This window comes from Protopterus annectens, chromosome 5.part0, assembly GCF_019279795.1.
Source record: "Protopterus annectens isolate FY-2018-M chromosome 5.part0, PAN1.0, whole genome shotgun sequence".
NCBI classification, from domain to species: domain Eukaryota; kingdom Metazoa; phylum Chordata; order Ceratodontiformes; family Protopteridae; genus Protopterus; species Protopterus annectens.
In genome coordinates this window covers 773,700,358-773,719,299 of record NC_056735.1, presented here as the reverse complement: position 1 = coordinate 773,719,299, position 18,942 = coordinate 773,700,358, and the positions used below count along the sequence as shown (strand labels likewise).

The following is an 18,942-nucleotide window of genomic DNA, read 5'->3' as shown; positions in this document are numbered from 1 at the left end:
TTTGCTATTGATGCGTTAATTTTCAGTCTATCCGTGATACAATTGGCTCCACCCAAATAATTTTTTGTACAAAAAGATATTAAATGTAAAATATTACTTGAGTTTGGTAATACGTTCACATTTTTTGTTCGGATTGCAATGGCTTTTGCCACTGGATACACTGTTAGTTAGTTGAGCCTTATTGAGAAAAAGAACTTTGTCTTTGATTTTTGAGATTTAGATAAGTGATTCTTCCATTAAATAAGGCAGTTTTCATAAGTGTTGATCTGGATCATTTAACTGTAACATAAAACAGTTTAACACAAGCATTTGACCACATTGACCATTATTATTGGGAGGGTGGCCTAATGGTTAAGGTGTTTGCCTTACAAACACAAGGTGCAGGGTTTGAGTCTCACAAGGGATAATTGGCTAGGCTTAAAATGGCTTGCAAGGGCAGTTAGCTTAGTGCTAATCTATGAACCTGTTTTCTCCTAAACAAACATAGGAATTAATATCAGCACAGAGATCACTCCTTCAAGCTGCGGTGGTGGTGCTGCGGTAGTGTTGTCGCCTCACAGTAAGACGTTGTCCTGTTCGATTCTCAGCTAAAGCGTCTTCTGTGTGGAGACATGCATGAATGGGCGTACCTTCATTGAAGGTTGTGTGTCAGGCCTGGCAAGCTGTTATGTAAAAATCTACTGCCAATCATTAGCGGACCAGAGTTCCACTGTGGCGACCCCTAACCGGGAAAAGCCGAGAGATACAACAACAGAGATCACTCCTTCATTTAAAAACGTCTTCAATATCAGGCACTTCAAAGTTAAAACAGGATCCTCCCAATCAGAATCTACACTTATCAACTGTTTACCATACGGATCCATCCTTAACCTCTCCCCCCCCCCTTTTCCATATTCATTAGCAAACTTCCATGTGACCTCCTTCATCTCTTACACAGGTGGCATGGTCATTTACTGACAATGCCCCTGTCACAGTAACATTCAGTCCCGCCTCTAGTCTAACTTACATGCGCTCCATTAATGGCTCAAACACTATAAAATATTTCTCAGCCTCTCCAAGTCCAAAACTCTGCTTTTTGTAATGTCAAAGAAAATTCACCAAACAGTTGAGTGTATCTGTCTTTGACTACCACAATCATACCATAGAAACAACCTCTACCATCAAAGAACTAAGATTATCGCTTGATCAGTCTCCAAGTTTACATTACCACATAGACAGAGTGAGAGCAGAAATAAACTCCCTACACTTTTGGGACAAAATTATCTTCCCTTCTCTATCTCAACCAGCCCATGCAGCCATCTACAAAGGAGATGTCCTTCCACATCTCTTTTGCAGTATTTTCCAAAGAGATTCCCTACCAATGGAAGCCCTACATCCAGCCAGTATACCAAATCTTTATGATTTTTATAGACATCGTATGTCACACATATGTTTTCCGCTGAAGACATAGGTCATAAAGGTAACGTGCGGATGTACATACCTCAGAACTTCTTTGTCACCAGTCCAAATGCCATTGTTGATCATTGGTCTGAATGTTCCTTCTTCTGTGCTGGTTAACAAACTGTTTTAGACAAGTGCCCCTTTGGGATTTTTCTTTATCTTTTTCATTTTTAATTTTTGTGAGTTTACATGTTTTCCAGAAAGGGAAAATGTCAGTGTGGGAGGCATATTCCCATACGGATCATCAGAGTAGTGTCTTTTCTGTTTAGGTGCTTCTCACGACCATACGCAGTGTTTTGTGTGTCAAGAGTTTGTCACTAAGACCCTACATAGTCATCTCTCCTCCTTGTCCATTTACCTGGAGAACCAATGTCTTAAGTTGTTGGCACAGGGTGCTATGGCGGAATCTTCCCATCCCAAAGGTCAGCCACCTGCCAAGGAAAAAGGGGAAGAAACTCAGGTCTTGATTCGGCTGCTATCCTGCCTCCCCCAGATGTCTCTGTTGAGGCTGATGAAAGCCCAGAGGATCACCTGGTTGTGTCAGATTCTTCTGCACAACCCAGTTGTAAGCCGGCATGGATCCACCTTCTTGCACATCCTTAAGAGGCTCTGCAGACGTCCGCTCCGAATGTTGAGGGAAACCTCAGCTGATTATTTCAGAGGGACCGAGGGGGATACCGCAGGTACTTGCTGGGGATAAGATTCCTACTATATTGGTTGAGTGTAAACAAGGGTTTGAACCTCCTAGTTATGGTTTCTAATATTGATATAGAACAATCTATGTTTCTTTTTTATATCTGATTAATGCTCTACTCTTGACATATCCTCTTTATCATGTACCAGGGCACAGCTATACTCATATTGTATGTAGTTTGGTGAAAGCTTATTGAATTTGTACATAATCCATATTGTATGTAGTTTGGTGAAAGCTTATTAATTTGTACATAATCTGTTTCTCTAATTTAATGAAAGTGTATCTTATTGTGGAGCTTTTCTCCCCGGGTCTCCGCTGAAAATGAGCCACTAATTTCAGTCTGAATAACTCGGTCAACAAATGTAAAATAAAATAAATAAATAGCATTTAGGGCAGACGTCCCTCAAAAGGAAAAATCAAGCATGTTTCCCCTTCTGCTAAAGATCTGCAGTGTGAATGGTAGGATTTTACCTGTGGGGTTGTTCAGTGCATTGATGGCCTTAAAGACCCCCCCACACTTTGTTTCTGTGCTTGCTCCACCTTGGTCATCTACCCCACTCAAGAGGCCCAGAGAGCAAGACTCCTCTGAAGAGGAGATTCTGGGGAAGAGTCTTTGCATATTCCTTTCAGTTTCCTTCTCCCTTGGATTGTGACTTTGAGGAGGAAGATTTTATTAGTCCTTATTCTCCCTTGAAAAAACTCTCCTTTGGGGATACTATTCCTCATATGATGGAATATTTTAAATGGGGCTGTTCTAAGGTTTCTGACATTCAAAAAATGTATTATGAGCTCCTCCAGATGGAGTCCCCTAAGCCCTCTGCTGTATCTCTAGTTTTGGTTGCCCTTCTAGATACCTTTTCAGTAGCTTCTGTGGCCCAGATTCTCAACCTCCAGCCCCTTAAGAAACCTGATAGATTTTACAAGGTGCCTGATGTGTGTAAGTTCCTCTACAAATCTCCTTCTCCTGACCATTCTGTAGTGTCTGTCTCTTCTCACAAACCCTCTAAACTTTTGCCTTCTACTAAACTGCTTCCTTCAGACAAGGACATAAGATCTATGGAATGGCTAGGCTAAAAGGTGTATACTGCTGCCATCCTGGCCTTTTGGGCTGTTAGACCCATAACAAGTGGTATGTTTTAGCCCTACTTTCTCTGGCTGCCCAGGCTATCTCAGACCTCCCTGATTTTTAAGGGAAGGCCTCGGCCCTATCTTTACTGGGTTCTCCTTCTCAGGTAGCTCATCACTCTCTTAAATGTAGTTATGATGCAGCTGATGCCTCATTTAGGGCTGCTGCCTTTGATTCTGTTTTGAGATGTTACCCTTAGCTTCATTTCCAGCCTTTGCTTGATGATATTAAGGCTAAATTTTTGGATGCTCCTGTTGATAATAAGAACTTGTTTGGTTCTGCTGCTGCTGAGCTTTTTAAGTTTCTTCAGAATAAAGGTAAGGCCTTGCAAGAACTGAAGCATATTTTTGTGTCTCCTTTCCCTAAGTTCCAGAGGAATTGTGCATCCAAATCTGCCTTTGTTTGCTGACACCCTTGCTCGCCTCCCAAAGGTGAGCTTTAACAGAATCCTCCTGCTAAGTGTACTCAAGACTCCTCCTTCTCAGAAGCCTCCTTCTTCAGTCAGGTTCCTTTACCCCTTCATCTTTCCTTGTCCCTTTTGGTTAAGAATCACTAAAGACTCGTCCATCAGGGTTAACTCATGGTATGGAAATCCCTCCATTTCTGGGTATCCTCATCAGGAACAGCTACCTTTTGTCCCAGAACTGCTTCAGGGCCTTTTGGCACAAGGGACCATTCAAGCTATGCCCCATTTCCAGGAGGGGAAGGGGTTTTATTCCAGAATGTTTCTGGTTCCCAGGAAGAAAGGCACCAGGAGACCCATTATGGATCTTTCTCAGCTCAACACCTTTCTGAAGGTCCCTTCCTTTTGGATGCTGTCCCTTCAAACCCTGTTTCCTCTTCTTCTTTCCCAGGCTTTCTTTGTCTCCCTAGAACTCAAGGATGCTTATCTTCACATCCCAATTCATCCCATTTTCAGGAAGTTTTTGTGTCTGTCTGTATCTTCCTTGCATTTTCAGTTGCCAGGGGTATTCACCAAATGCCTCGCTCTTGTGATTGCCATTTGCAGAATGAGAGGGGTTCAAATCATTCCTTATCTGGACAATCTTCTCATTCAGGCTTCTTCCCCTGAGGTCTTCATTCAGCAACTCCAGTACATTGTTTGTCTCTTACAAAGCCTGAAATTTACAATAAACTTCCAGAAGTCAGTCCTGGTTCCTTCTCAGGATCATGTGTTTTTTTTCGATTGCAGTCTCCAGACCATTCTTAGGCTGGCTTTCCTGCTTCCTCCCAAGGCTCTTTCTCTAATCACCTTTTTTGTTTAATCCCTTTTTCCTCTGGTTTCATTTACAGCCAGGGAATTTCTCAGGGGTCTAGTATTCATTCCCTCCACCATTCCTGTGTTACCTCTTGCCAGACTTCATATGAGAAATCTACAGTGGTTCGTAAAGTCACTATGGCTCCATCACTGTCATCCACTAGATTTTCTAGTCTCTCATCTTCTATACCTCAAACATGAGCTTCTGTGGTGGATTCATCAGCTGTCTCTCAACCAGACTTCTTTTTCAGCCCCCAGTCCCCTCTCAGGAACTTTTCTTGGATGCATCAGACAGGGGGTTCGGTTCCCTTGAGGTCCAGGGTCTCTGGCCTCCTCATCAGAGATTAGATCATATCGACATAAAATAGGTGAGAGCTCTCCTTTTCGCATTTCAGACCTTTCATTCCCTCTTTGTTGTTGAGTCTCTCAAACTCTTCACAGACAATACCACGGTGATGTAGTATATCAACAAGCAATGGGGGACCCACTCCTACCTTCTTTGCAGACTAGCTCTTCAAGTTTGGGATCTAAATGTCCAGTATCAAGTGACTCTTCAGACTGTATGCATTCCTTCAGAGCTAAATATAGTGGCAGACTCTCTAAGCAGTTCTAGTACACAGGCTCAAGAATGGATACTTTCCAGAGATGTGTTTATGGGGATTCACTTTATAACCTCGAAATGCTGAAATATCGAATTTCAGTATCTCGAGACTATAAAACCAAATCCACAAAACACCGACAAACAAAAACCGCAAAACCACATAACCAAAAACACCGCACACACTACACTAAACATACAACACAACACCCACATCACAACATAAACAAAATAAAACACACATACACAAGTCACACACACATAAGCAGGGGGGCAAGCCCCACTGCAACTCCCATGTGGGGGGCTGCACCCCCCACACCCCCCCTACTTATATATACTAACTCCGAGATCGCATAAACACAACACAAAAGCTCACTCACACACGCACATTCTCCAATCCCTCACACACACTCTAACTCCCACTCAAAACCCTTACAAAACACTCACTTACCTGACATAACGCCTACATCCACACACGGCACCGCGTACCACCAAAACACAAACCCGGACATTACGTAGCGCAACTTCATAACTGCAAATTCGACATATATTCGACATATGTGAAATTTGCGATTATGAACGTTCGCTATTTCAAACATTCGACTTTATAGCTTCAAGATACTGAAATTCGACATTTCAGTATTTCGATGTTATAAAGTGAACCCGTTAATGGACATTGTCCATTGGTGGGTTATTCCTCGGGTAGATCTTTTTGCCTCTCCTTTGAACAGACAACTTCTTCTTTTTTTTTGCACCAGAGTCCCAAGTCCTCTGACACAGAAGGTGGAGGACCTATTTTTTCTTTGAAGGGGCTGTTTCTCTACACCTTCCCACCCCTTCCTCTGATTCCAGGGGTCCTGCTCTATCTTCCAAAATATTGTTGGTGACTCCCTTTTGGCCCTGACAGCATTGGTTCCCCCTTTTCTTCACCTAGCTAGGTTAGACCTACTCGCACAAGACAAGGGGTCTCTGATCCATCTTCACTTGTCCACTCTTTGACTGATATTGTGGGTCGTATGGTTTTGATCCCTTTAAGGCACCTTTTTTCCTCAGGATGTGCTTATGGTTCTGTAGGAGGCCAGGAAACCCACTACCAGGAAATCCTGTGTGTCCAAATGGAAGAGGTTTTTTGTTTGGTGCCATGCTCTTAACCAGGATCCGCTTTCTGTGGTGATCCCTCTGGTTCCCTCATATTTGTATGAATTGCTCCATGCTGGGTTAGAATATTCTTCTGTTAAAGCTCACCTCTCAGCTATTTCTGCTCATCTTGCCATTAGCTCGTATGGCCTCTAGGTTTGAGGGCAAGCAGTTTCTTAAAGGTGGCCTGCATATCAGGCCTCCTAGGAAACCTATTTAGCCATCCTGGGATCTCAGTTTTTACTTAAAAATTGATTCCAGTTCCTTTTGATCCTGCAGCTTCAGCTTCCTTACAACATTGTACATGGAAGACTGTTCTTCTTTTGGCCCTTACTTCAGCTGAGAGAGTATCTGAATTCCAAGCTCTTATAGCTGTTTCTCCTTTTTTGGTTTTTCATAGGGCCAGGGTACCTGTTCATACTAATCCTCCATTTGTGCTCAAGGGGGTTAATAAGTTGTTTCTTAATCAGTCTATTCATTTGTCCTCCTATTTTACATCTCCGCAGTCTGCTAGTGAGAAGTTTCTTCACATTTTGGATTTGCATAGACAGCTCAGATGTTATTTAAATAAGACTAAAACCATTCACAAGTCTGAGCAACTTTTTTATTTCCTTTCAATGCACATCTCTGGGTTTGGCTGTTTCTAAGCAAACCATATCCTCATGGATCTCTAAGGCCATTTCTTTTTGTTACTCCTTTCATGGAAAATGTCTTTTTGCCTTTGTAAGGACTCATTCTACCAGGGTTGTGGCTTCCTCTAGTGCTTTTTTCAAAGGATTGCATACCAGTTCCATCTTTGAGGCTGCTACTTAGAGCTCTGTCCATACTTTAACTGAGCATTGCATATTCAATGTTTCCAGAGCAAGAGCTGGCTTTGCCAGAGCTATTCTGCATGGTTTTCTTGACGGCTCTTCTGGGTCTTCCTCATCTCACGTTTCCTCTTGAGCTTTTGTATTCTCCCCTTGGTAAAGAATACTGCAACGGTAATATGGAAGGACATGGTGCAATTGTGTAAAATCTTAACATAACAGTAGATGTCCTTCTGTTCACTGTTATAGTATTTGCTCCCTCCCTCTCTCCGCTTCTTCTTCTCTGTTCTTTTTCTTTTTTTTCTGCTTCTGGATGCACATATTCCTCTTGGGGCTTTTCATTTCTGAGGTTTGTACATCTGTACGTCACCTTTGTGGCCTACACTTTGAGTGGGCAACATACATGTGATGTGCAATGTCTGTAAAATCAAGAGGCTTCACTATTCTTGCTGGACATTGCGCTGCACTTAGCAGGGAATCCCACTGGTAAACAATAGAGCAACAATGAAGAAAATGGCATCTACTGTTATGGTAAGAGTTTACACAACTTTACTTCCTTCACTCAGCTAGAATATGGACTACTCATGTTCGCACCCACCTCCAAGAAGAACACCATCACACTCTAGACAATCTCCAACAACATCTATTAAATCATTACAAAATCACCCGTCTGTCATTGTCACTGTATCACCATAGATAATGCCAAATGGATATCCATAAAAACAAAGATTTAACCTGTTGTTAAGATTCCAAGTCAACATACTACTCCAACTGAAGACATTTACTGTCTGTGCAGCTAAACTTCATGAAAAAAAACCCTCCTTATACAACCTGATGCACTACTGACAAGCCACACTAACTCTTATTACCTGTAGAAGTAAACTCCTCAGCACTGCACATGCATTCTCCTCTTAGGCACCTATTCTTTGGCAATTTCTCCTCATTTACCTAAAAGAAATCAATACATGCTTCAGATTCAGTATGAAAATGAAAAAGCACCTCTTCATCCAAGCCAAATGCTCATGCTTCAACACAGGACATGTCAATAACCACACTATCATTTGTCATCTTTCCAGATTACTGAAGGTTGATCCACTTTAGAAACTAATGTAAATATTGTACATTATACTCTAGTTGTTTACCGTAATGTACATGATTTTTATGTAACTAATTTGAGCTACAATATTATTGCTTACATTTCTGCCTTTATTTGTTCATGAAATGTTTTGTAGTTCACCTGGGCAGACCCTGAAATTGGTCAGTATAGATCTGCACACTGTCCCGTAGTCAAAAAATTAAATGAGTATGTTGGTATTCTTGTAGGGGCACAACAGGTTAACACTAATGATGTTTATAGGCAAGCAGGTTTATAAGGGAGGTGAGCAGCTTTTGTGATATGCCTTTCTCTCCATACTGCTAAGAGTACTTTCCAAAGCCATTTCTACCCTAACTCACCCAACATCTCAATCATGTATCCCTTAACTTCATTTGAGCCTTCTGCTTTCCTTGACTTCATTTTTCTTCGTGTTATTCTTACTTTTTCCAGGGTGGCTTTCTCTTCTATCTCATCTTAGGCTGTGTCTGGGCAGTACAGCTTCAGTGGGACTTTCTTCATTCAGAAGCTCCTGGAAGTTCTCCTTCCATGTGCCTTTGATGTCTTGCAGACTGGTGAGCAGGTTATTGCTGGAATACCCTTATGAAGGGTATCTGATGACTATCTTCTTTATCGTTCTCTCTTTACCTTGCAGCCTGAAAGAGTGTTTTGTTGTGCCGTCTACTGAATCACTTTCCAGAAGCTGGTAGATGGCCTGTGATGCCTTGTCCTTGGGTATTGCAGCTACTCTCATAGCCTTTTAGTTAGCCAACTAGTATTCCTTCTTAACCTGGTCCGTCTTTTCCGTCTCCAACTTTTTCCTGCACTACTTCTTTCTTTTGATGACTTCTTGGACTTCTGCTTTCCAGTACCAGCTTTTCTTATGTACCTTATTTCCATGCTTGGCTCTACCACATGCTGTTTTGAGGTGCTATCAGTCTTCTTCAACTCCGTCTATTTCCTCCTCTTCCTGAGGTGCTAGATCCCTGAGAATTTCCTTGAACTCTTTAGTTTTCTGTCCAGTCAACTACCAGATCTTTAGTTGTGTTGACCTTAGAGCCTTCTCTGACGAGTGTTTGCAGCTGATTGAGGCCACTAGTGGTTTATGCTGTAGAACAGCTGTTTTACTTGGGATGAGTTTGCAATTGCTGATTCTGCCCTAGTGCCTTTTCTTTACTAGGAAGAAATCTACTAGAGTATTATGTTGGCAACTCTTGTACATTATTTTGTGACTATCTCTTGCTGAACAATGCGTTGGCCGCCATCAAGCCAGACAGACGTCTAGAATGGCCTCTCCTTCTTTATTCTTGTTGCCCCACCCATGTGGACCCAGGCAGTTTATGTATGCCAGATGACCGGAGAATAAGCATTTTAGTACCAGTGTGCAAGAAACAAAGGTGACACAACTGTGGGCAATTTACAGGTATCAAACTCCTGTCACACTGCATGAAAGTTCTGCAGAGGATAATTGATAAATTACTACACAGAATAGCTGAAAGTAAGACGAGAGATGAGCAGTTTGAATTCAGATCAGGAAGCAGAACAACGGAACAGGATTTGCTGTGAGACAGTTGAGAAGAGTAGAGATGAGGAAAGTATCCAACTGGACATTCCTAGATTTGGAGAAAGCATATCACAAGGTCCCAAAAAATCTGATTTGGGCAATCCTTTGATGGCTCAAAGTGCCAAAAACATTGGTAGAATTAGTGCAGGCTTTGTACAAGGACCCAGTGGCACAAGTATGTATAGTGTCCAGACTCACAGATGGATTCCCACTGGGAGTGGGAATGCAACAGGGTTCATTTCTGAGCCTACTACTGCTCACACGTGTGATGGACTACATTAATAAACAGGTTGATAGGGTCAGATCAACAATGTTGCTGTGTATAGACAATGTGGCATTACAGGCAAACTGTGATCAAGAACTTCAGCCGCAGGCAGTCGGGGGAAGATTTTCTCTGCACCATTTAGCCTGCCCAACAATAGCCTCAGATACCCGGGTGCAAAAAATAATTACCAGAGGCTACTACATCCCCTTCAACCTTTTGCCAAAACTGCAAAAGTGAATCCCCAATGTTCCCACCCAGTCAGAGGGATCTAGCAGGTATAGAGATTCAAAAGCTGCTTCAAAAAAGAGTCGTCCAAGTAGTTCTACCAGACCAAATAGGATCCGGATTTTACTCAAGATTCTTTTTGTGCCAAAAACGACAGGGGACTGGAGACCAATCCTGGATCACAGCCTACTGAACAAATTTGTGCAAGAGACAAAATCTCGCATGGTCACGGTTCAGTCTATCCTTCCCTTTTTGGAGGAAAACAATTGAATGTGCTCTATAGATCTTCAGGATGCATATTGCTAAGTAAAAATGGACAAGCACTCCAGAAAATATCTCTGCTTCCAGCTAGGAGCCAGTCATTACCAATTCCGAATGCTGCCCTTCGAGTTCACCAAATGCATGGCAGTTGTAAAAGCTCATTTGAGACTACAAGGAATCCACTGTGTTTCCAGATCTAGATGACTGGCTCCTCTTCACCCCCTCCAGACATCTACTGTTTTACGCCATATACTTCGTTATACATCTTGCCGAATCACTAGGCATTTCAGTCAACAAGGAAAAGTCACAATTGACTCCCACGCAGGATCTGGAGTTCATTGGAGCAAGATTAAATGCAGTCTCCTGTGTAGCCTGCCTTCCTCTCCACAGGCTATTGAAGCTAAGATTGCAAGTTCCAGAAATCGTTTCCCAAAACAAAGTTCCTGCTCGTCTGGTACTACAAGCTCTGGGAACCATGGCAGCAGCAATAACGTTAGTTCCCCTAGTGAGGTGTCACATGAGGCTGCTTCAATGGCTCTTGGCGTCACAATGGTCGATTCTAATGTACCCCATATCCCATCCAGTCTTGATAACAAATCGCTGCAAAAAGGATTTATCTTGGTGGGTGAAGCCAGAAGAAAATCTATGGGGTCGTACCTTTCCACCTCTTAGCCCAAGGCCATAGTGACCATGAATGCTTCCCAGATAGGGTGGGTGGGGCATTTTCTGGGAAAGACTGTTCATGGCACTTGGCCCCTGCAAGAGGCCAATTTGCACATCAATATCCTAGAATTGAGGGTAGTGCTTTTAGCATTGCAAGCATTCCACTTTGTCTTTCCTTCGGAGACAGTTGCAATCCAGTCGGACAACATGTCCATAGTCTGGTATATCAACAAACAGGGGGGAACCAGGTCCTACCCTCTATGTTGGAAAGCCCTAAAAATTTGGCAATGGGCTATCGCTTCCAGCCACTTTCTGATAGCAATGCATATCCCTTGGGAGTTTCATTGTGATTGCGGACAAACTGAGCAGATGTATCCTCCTGCCTTATGAGCAGTCTGTCAGTCTCAATGTAGCAACAAAGATCTTTCGTCGATGGGGTCAGCCATGCTGTGAACTGTTTGCCTGTCCCGTAAATCACAACTGCAGCAGCTACTTTGCCCTAATCCCCCCTTGTGGGAAGTCCCCGAGAGATGCACTTCTTCTCAATTGGCCCCCGGGACGTCTGTATGTCTTTCCCCCTATCCCACTGATCCCCCAGTTTCTGAGGAAAGCCCAATGGTTGAGAAGCAAAGTAATTCTCATGGCACCTTACTGACCCTGTCAAGTCTGGTTCTCCTTCCTTTGGCCTCACTTGGTTCACTGCCCGTGGACTCTGGACCCAACTTCGGACCTACTGTCTCACCCCAGGGCTTGATGCATCCCAACCTTCAAAATCTCAAGCTGACGGTTTGGTTTCTCCAATTCCAGTAATTGCCAGGCAGAATAACCTGTCGTCTCCAGTACAAAAGATGCTTCTGGCTTCCCATAAACCATCCACCATGAAGCTTTACCTAAGCAAATGGAAAATATTTTCACTGTAGGCATGTTCAAATTACGTAGACCATTTCTTTGCGTTGGTTGATAAGGTCCTGGAATGTTTAGCTACTTTATTTGAAATGGCTACCTCTACATCCACAATTAAGGTTCATATGGCTGCCATTTCAAATTTTCATAACGGTTTTGATGACCATTCCTTGATGTCTCATCATTTATGCAAATTTTTTCTTAAAGGCGCTTTACATTTAAAACCCCCATTCAAAGACCCTGTAGCACCATGAGATTTGACCTTAGTCTCACAATGTCTAGTTTCACAGGCTTTTGAGCCAGCAGCTACTTGTGACCTCAGGTTTTTGTTTTGGAAGACCCTCTTCCTTGTAGCTATCACGTCTGCTAGGAGAATTTCAGAGTTACAAGCTTTGCGTGAATCATCCCTGTATAATTTTTCACAACGAAAGCGTATCACTCTGAACCAATCCCACCTTCCTTCCCAAAGTGGTATCAAAATCTAATATCAACCAATCCATAGACTTACCAGTCTTCTTCCCAAATTTTGCAAACAAAGGAGAATACTGCTTACACTTGTTGGACATCCACAGATCGTTACGCTTTTACTTGGACAGAACAAAATCTTCTAGAAAATCAGACCAACTATTTCTATCATTTTCAGGATCCAGATTGGGCAAACCTGTATCAAAGGTCAAAATGGCTTGGAGACTGCATTATCTTTATATGTAATCTAAACAGACTCAAACTGCCAACTACAGTTAGAGCTCATTCTACAAGATCTGTTTCCACTCCAGCGGTATTTCATTCCAGGGCTTGTATGGAAGACATACGTGCAGCTGCAACTTATCCCCCATTACAAATTAGACATGGTTTCCAGGGGAAGAGCATCCTTTGGCTCTATGGTGCTCAAGAATATCCTTTCTTAGGGCTGCCCAGGATCTAAAGTATCTGGGCACTCTGTCCCATCAGTCAAGAATGAATGAAGATTGACAACATCAGATAAAGAAGTTAAGTTCTTACCATAACGTTCCATCTCTGTTGTCAATCTTCATTTATTCTTGACATCCTACCCTTCTACCCCCTCCAAAAGACTCCTGGAGGTTCGGACCTTGTCCTGGGATGTTATCAGGTTATACCTTAGACAGGGCTTCTGTATTGTCTTAACTATTATGCAAACTCGATCTGAGGTAATGAGAAGAGAGGCATTGTGACTAGAGCCTTAGCTCGAGAGTTTTTGGCTGGCACGAGCTATGTATAACAGCCGAGTCAGTTCCCAGAGGTTGGAACTAAACCCATCAAGAATGAATAAAGATCGATAACACAGATGGAATGTTGTGGTAGGAACATAAGTTCTTTTTTTAGAAGAAATTGCAAGGGGGTTCTAAAAAGAAGCATCAAATCTCCCAAAACGAAGGACAGTCCAAGTCTGAATGACTAACCAAGAGACCCTGGCCCCTTTTTCCTTCCAGAAAGTTTGAATCCCCATTTTGCTGTTTGGCAACAGATGGTTTCAGACAAATGATTTCTGAAAATCATTCATCAAAGTTACAGATGACAGTGGGAGGAAATTCCTCCTTTCCAGGGGATTCATTCCTCATCTTCTAGATCATACTCATCTTTTCCGCCATTTCTTTATCACATGCTCTCCCAAGGAGTGATAGAACCAGTTCTTCCTTCCCAGGTAGGGAAGGGATTTTATTCAAGAATGTTCTTAGTGCCAAAGAAAAAATAAATGCTTTGGGATCGGCTCTCGATATTTCTTTTTTAAATCTGTTTGGATAGTGCCATATTCAAAACTTTATCACTTCACAATCTTATCTTTTCTTTCTCTTTCAAGTTTCCTGGAAACACTAGCCTTAAAAGATGGCTATCTCAAATTCCTATTCATCCAGACTTCTGGTGTTTCTGTGAAGTTTTGTAAGAATGTGTCAATTATCAGTTCTCTGCCTTACAATTTAGACTATTCACTGCACCAAGAGAGTTCACAAAGTGTCTACTTCGAGTTTTAGCTCATTGCACACTACAGGGTAGCCACATTTTCCATATTTAGACAACTTGCTTATTTTTGCAGTCTTTTTCAAAGTATCAGGAATCTCCCTCTCTTGGGTGTGTGATTTCTTAGTCAAGCTGGGATTCCAAGAGAACATTCAAAAGTCTTTCTTGACTCTTTCAGTTAGGATTGTGTTCCTGAGATGTCAGCTAGACACCCCAGTTCAAAGAGCTTTTCTTCCACAGGGAAAAAAATAGATCTAGATCTGTTTCTAAGGTTTTCCACTCAAACTTCATTCCCTGCAAGGGAATACCTCAGGATATTGGGCCTCGTGGCTTTCATGATTCACATGATACTCCTGCCAAGATTTCACTTGAGAAAGCTACAGTGGTATCTGAAGTCTCTTTGGTCCCAACACAAACACCATTTCTCTTCAAATCCCAGTACTGAGGTTTGTCAGAAGAGAAATCATTTGGTGAATACAACAGATGTCCTTAAATCCAGGCCTCCCCTTTTCCCTCCCTATTCCATAGCAGTCAGTCACCTCATACTCCTCAGACATTGCTTGGGGAACAGTTTCATGAGGGGTAAAAGTGCAGGGCATGTGGGACACGAATGACAGATGCAACCACATTTATATTAAAGAAATATTTGTCTTGCTCAAGGTAGTCACATCTCTGAATCATCTTTGGTCCCTGGGACCTCTTCAAGTTGTTACAGACAGTACCACAGTCGTAGTACATCAACAGACGGGGGCACCAGGTCAGTACCTTCCTTGCAAACTAGCACTGTTAAACTGGGCTATAACTTGATAGCACAATCTCACTGTATAGGCGTACTACATTCTGTCAGAGCAAAATTGTGTGGCAGACAATCTAAGCAGGACCGAGGCAAACCGTCAGGAATGGAAAGTGGATTAAGAGGTCTTCTAAGATTTGATCATTCTGTGGGAGATATCCTTCCATATCACTGTTGCAGTATTCATCACCTCTGGGATCTTCTGACAAGGATAGCCCAATGTCTGGACAAAGCCCTTATTACCTAGGAGCATTGTACATCAAATGTAAGTTCCCTGTGCAAACATAGGGCATAAAGATAATGTACAAACCCTTCCATCCCAGAACTTCATTAATGCCAGTCCGAATACCATTATCTTAGTCAGTCTGTATGCCCTTCACTTTGCTGGTTATACAGAGGCTACATCTTTAAGAGGACTACCCTGTTGGGGTTCCTTTTTTTTTTTATTCTGTTTTTCAGAGTATTATGTGTCATCCAAGAAAGTGGAATGTCAGTGTGGGAGGCAGAGTTCCCCATATGGACTGCCATAATACGTGACTGTTTTTCTTAGTTGCATCTCACAACCACACTCAGTGTTCCATCTGTTAGGCTTTTGTACCCAAGACTTTACATAGTCGTCTTTCTTCCACTTCCATTTTCCTTGAGAACCAATGTCTCAAGCTGTTGGCCCAAAGTACCTTGGCAGAATCCGCTTGCCCCGAGATACAGGTGCTGCTTAAGAAGATGACCAAGAAATCTAGGCTTGAGCCTGCTGCTGTCCAGCTTCTATCAGACATCTCTCTAGAAGTGAATGAGAACCCAGAGAATAGTCCAGTATTGCCATAGATTTCTTCTGCTGCAACCTTCTCAAAGGGCATCACAGAGCTTGCTTTTCACATGTCCTCAAAGCCAGTGCAGATGTCCACCGCGGCTCATTATCTTTGATTGTCCTTTATGGATTTCTCAGATCCTTGTTAGGGAAGAGGTGCCGGGTACCTTGATCGAATCCAGGCAGGGATCCAAACTATCCCATTTTGTAAGGGCAGACATCCCCTTAAAGAAAAGACAGAAGTCTAAATTGTGATATCAGCAACCAGAGATCCACAAAGAAAATAGTAGAACTTCACTCAAGACTTGTTCAGTGCTTTGATGCTTTAAATCATCATGAGGGATATTCAGCTCCTGCATCCCCTCAGTCCTCTACCTCCAAGAGGGCAAGGGACCCTGTGTCCTCAGCTGAGGGTTCTGACTCTGATGCTGACTCTTTAGCCTGCTCCTCTCAATTGCCTTCTCCTTTAGTCTGTGGGTTGGAGGAGGAGGAGGAATCATCTGGCAGTCCTTATTCTCCTTTGGAGGCACTATCCTTTAAAGACACAGATCTGTGTATAATGGAACATTTCAAATGAGATTGCTCCCAGGTATCAGACATCTAAAAAAGCTATTATAACCATACTGCTGACTTGTAACTCCCAAGAAGCCTGACAGGTTCTATAAGGTGCCGGATGCCTGCAAGTTCCTATACAAATGCCCTTTATCTGATCCAGCGGTGATTTCTTTGTCTACTAATAAGCTTTTTGGCTTTTTCCATTTTCTAAGCTCCTTTCCTGGGATAAGGATGGTAGAGCTATGGAGAAAATTTGTAAGAAAGCATCCACTTCTGCAACTTTAGCCTTTAGGGCAATAAATTACCAGACCCATATGGCAAGATACATTTTGTTGATTTTTTTTCCCCAAATTGGGAGCTCTTTCCTTACTAGGTTCCACTTCTCAAATTGCCTGTCACTCTGTAAAATGCAGCTGATGCCTCCTCAAGGGTGGCTGCCTCCAGCTCTGTAATAAGGCACTATTCCTGGCTTCGCCTTCAAATCTTGCTAGTTGATATTAAAGCAAAACTTTGGTTGCTCTTATGGATAACAAAATTTGTTTCGCACTGCTTTGGCAGAGCTGTTTAAGACCGTGCAGGATCAGGGTAAGGTCATGAAAGATTTGAGACACATCTTTGTTTCTCCCATTTCCAAGTTTCCGAGGACCTCTCCAAGTAAGACTGCCTTTTTTGCATTGATTGTCTACGCAGTCTTACAAGGGAAAGAAGGCTCCTAGTTGTGTTTTTTTTCTGATAAGCCTACTACAACTCAGGTCACATCCCCAACCAGTCTAGTGCAGGATCTTTATTTTACCCAGCTTCTATTGCACAGCCTGGAGTTCACCATCAACTTTCAGAAGTCAATTTTGGCTCCATCTCAGGATCACATTTTTGTTGGCGGCAGGATCCAAAGTGTTCCAATGGTAGTCTCCATTTCTGCCTCCAAGGTTTTATCTCTCACAAATTATTTTCTCTCCCTGCTTCCCCTATCCTGTCTTCTGGCTCTGGGGTTCATAGCATCTGCCATCCCCATAATTGCCTGGGACAGGCTTCATATGAGGAATGTATAAGATCAGTATGACTTCAACACTGCCACCCACTAGAATATCTCATTCCTCTGTGCCCTTGTATTAAACTGGAATTTCACTAGTGGAGTCAACAGATAAACTCAATCCAGGTGTTCCTTTCCAACCTCCTCAGCCATCCCAGGAACCCTTCACTGATGTTTCAGAGTTGGGTTGGTGAGTCAGTTTAGGGCATTTGGTCCCCTCAGCAGTGTGTGGAGCACATCAGCATCAAGGAATTGAGGGCTGTCATTCTGGCTCGTCAAGCTTTCCACTTACTCTGGGTGTCTGGTCTCTTGACGGTTTATACCGGCAACACAACAGTCATGAAGTACATGAGCAAACAAGGGGGCATTAGGTATTACCTTCTTTGTAGACTAGCCTTTCAAGCATGGGAAATAGCCGTTAATCTGCAGGTGACCTACAGGCAGTCAGTATACCTTTAGAGCACAGTCTTGTGGCAGCTTCTCTCAGCAGGTGCACAACAAAGTCTAATATATGGATGCTTCACAGAAATGTGTTTCTGGATATAGTTCTTCAGTGGGGTATTCTTCAAGTGGATCTATTTGCCTCCTCTCTGAACAGGTAACTCCCATAGTTCTGTTCCAGATTCCCAAGTCATTTGGCGTGGAAAGTAGATGCCGTGTCTTTCTCTTGGAAGGAAATGGAAGGGAATGTTCCTTTGTTCACAAGATCAAGAAGGACTCTCCAGAAAACTTGTTGGGGACTCCCTTTTGGCCCAGACAGCACTGGTTCCCCATCTTCTTCCACCTGGCCAGGGGCAATCATCAGAAGTTACCTCACCACATGGGCTTGCTCACACAGGACAAAGGATCTCTCTTTCACCCTCACCTTGTCTGTTTTTGGTGATGGGGTTTTGATTCCTTTCTGACACCAATTTTCTGAGTACATGCTTAGGGTCCAGCAGGAGGCTAGGAAACCCACTACCAGAAAATTAGATATGTTCAAGTAGAAGAGATTTTCTTTCCACTGTATTAAACTTCACCAGGATCCCTCTTCAGTAGGGGTCCCCTTGGTTCTTTCCTGTCTTTGCGAAGTACTGCATGCTGGTTTGGCATATTCTTCTGTGAAAGCCCAATTCTCAGCAATCCCTGTCTGTCTGCCACTGAATCCTCCACTGGCTTCTATATTTGAGGTCAAGCAATATCTAAAAGGCATTCTTCATATCATACCACCAAGAAAGCCCATTCCCCCTTCTTGGTATCCTAATTTTGTCCTTGAAAAACTGACTCAGGCTCCTTTCACGCCTGCCGCTGCTGCTTCTTTGCATCATTGCATCTGGAAGACTGTTTTATTTGTTGTTTTAAACCCACCTGACAGGTTTCTGAACTTCAGACCTTGACGGCAATCCCTTCTTTTTTAGTGTTTCATAAAGACAAGGTGTCTGTCCATACAAAAGCCTTCTTTTATCCCCAAGATGGTTAATGAGCCGTCCTTTAATCAGTCTCGCCAGACTGTTTTCTTGTTTCTTTCTCTACAGTCTGCTAGAGAGAAGGTTCTTTATTCCTTGGACTTTATGCATAGACAGCTCAGATATTATTTAGACAAAACAAAGGCCTTTCGAAAGTCTGACCAACTTTTTGTTTCTTTTCATACCAGGACAGTAGGATTGGCAGTTTCTAAGCAAACCATCTACTCCTGGATTTCCAGGGTCATTTCCTTTTGTTATTCTTTTCATGGCAAGCAATTTTGTGCTTCCATTAAGGCTC

At 42.7% G+C, this 18,942-nt stretch overlaps 1 protein-coding gene across 1 annotated transcript in view; it reads left to right on the top strand.

The window, feature by feature from the left end:
* The window catches only part of POGLUT3 (protein O-glucosyltransferase 3), a 573,319-nt gene that overhangs the window by 299,564 nt on the left and 254,813 nt on the right, over nucleotides 1–18,942 (top strand). The window lies entirely within an intron of this gene.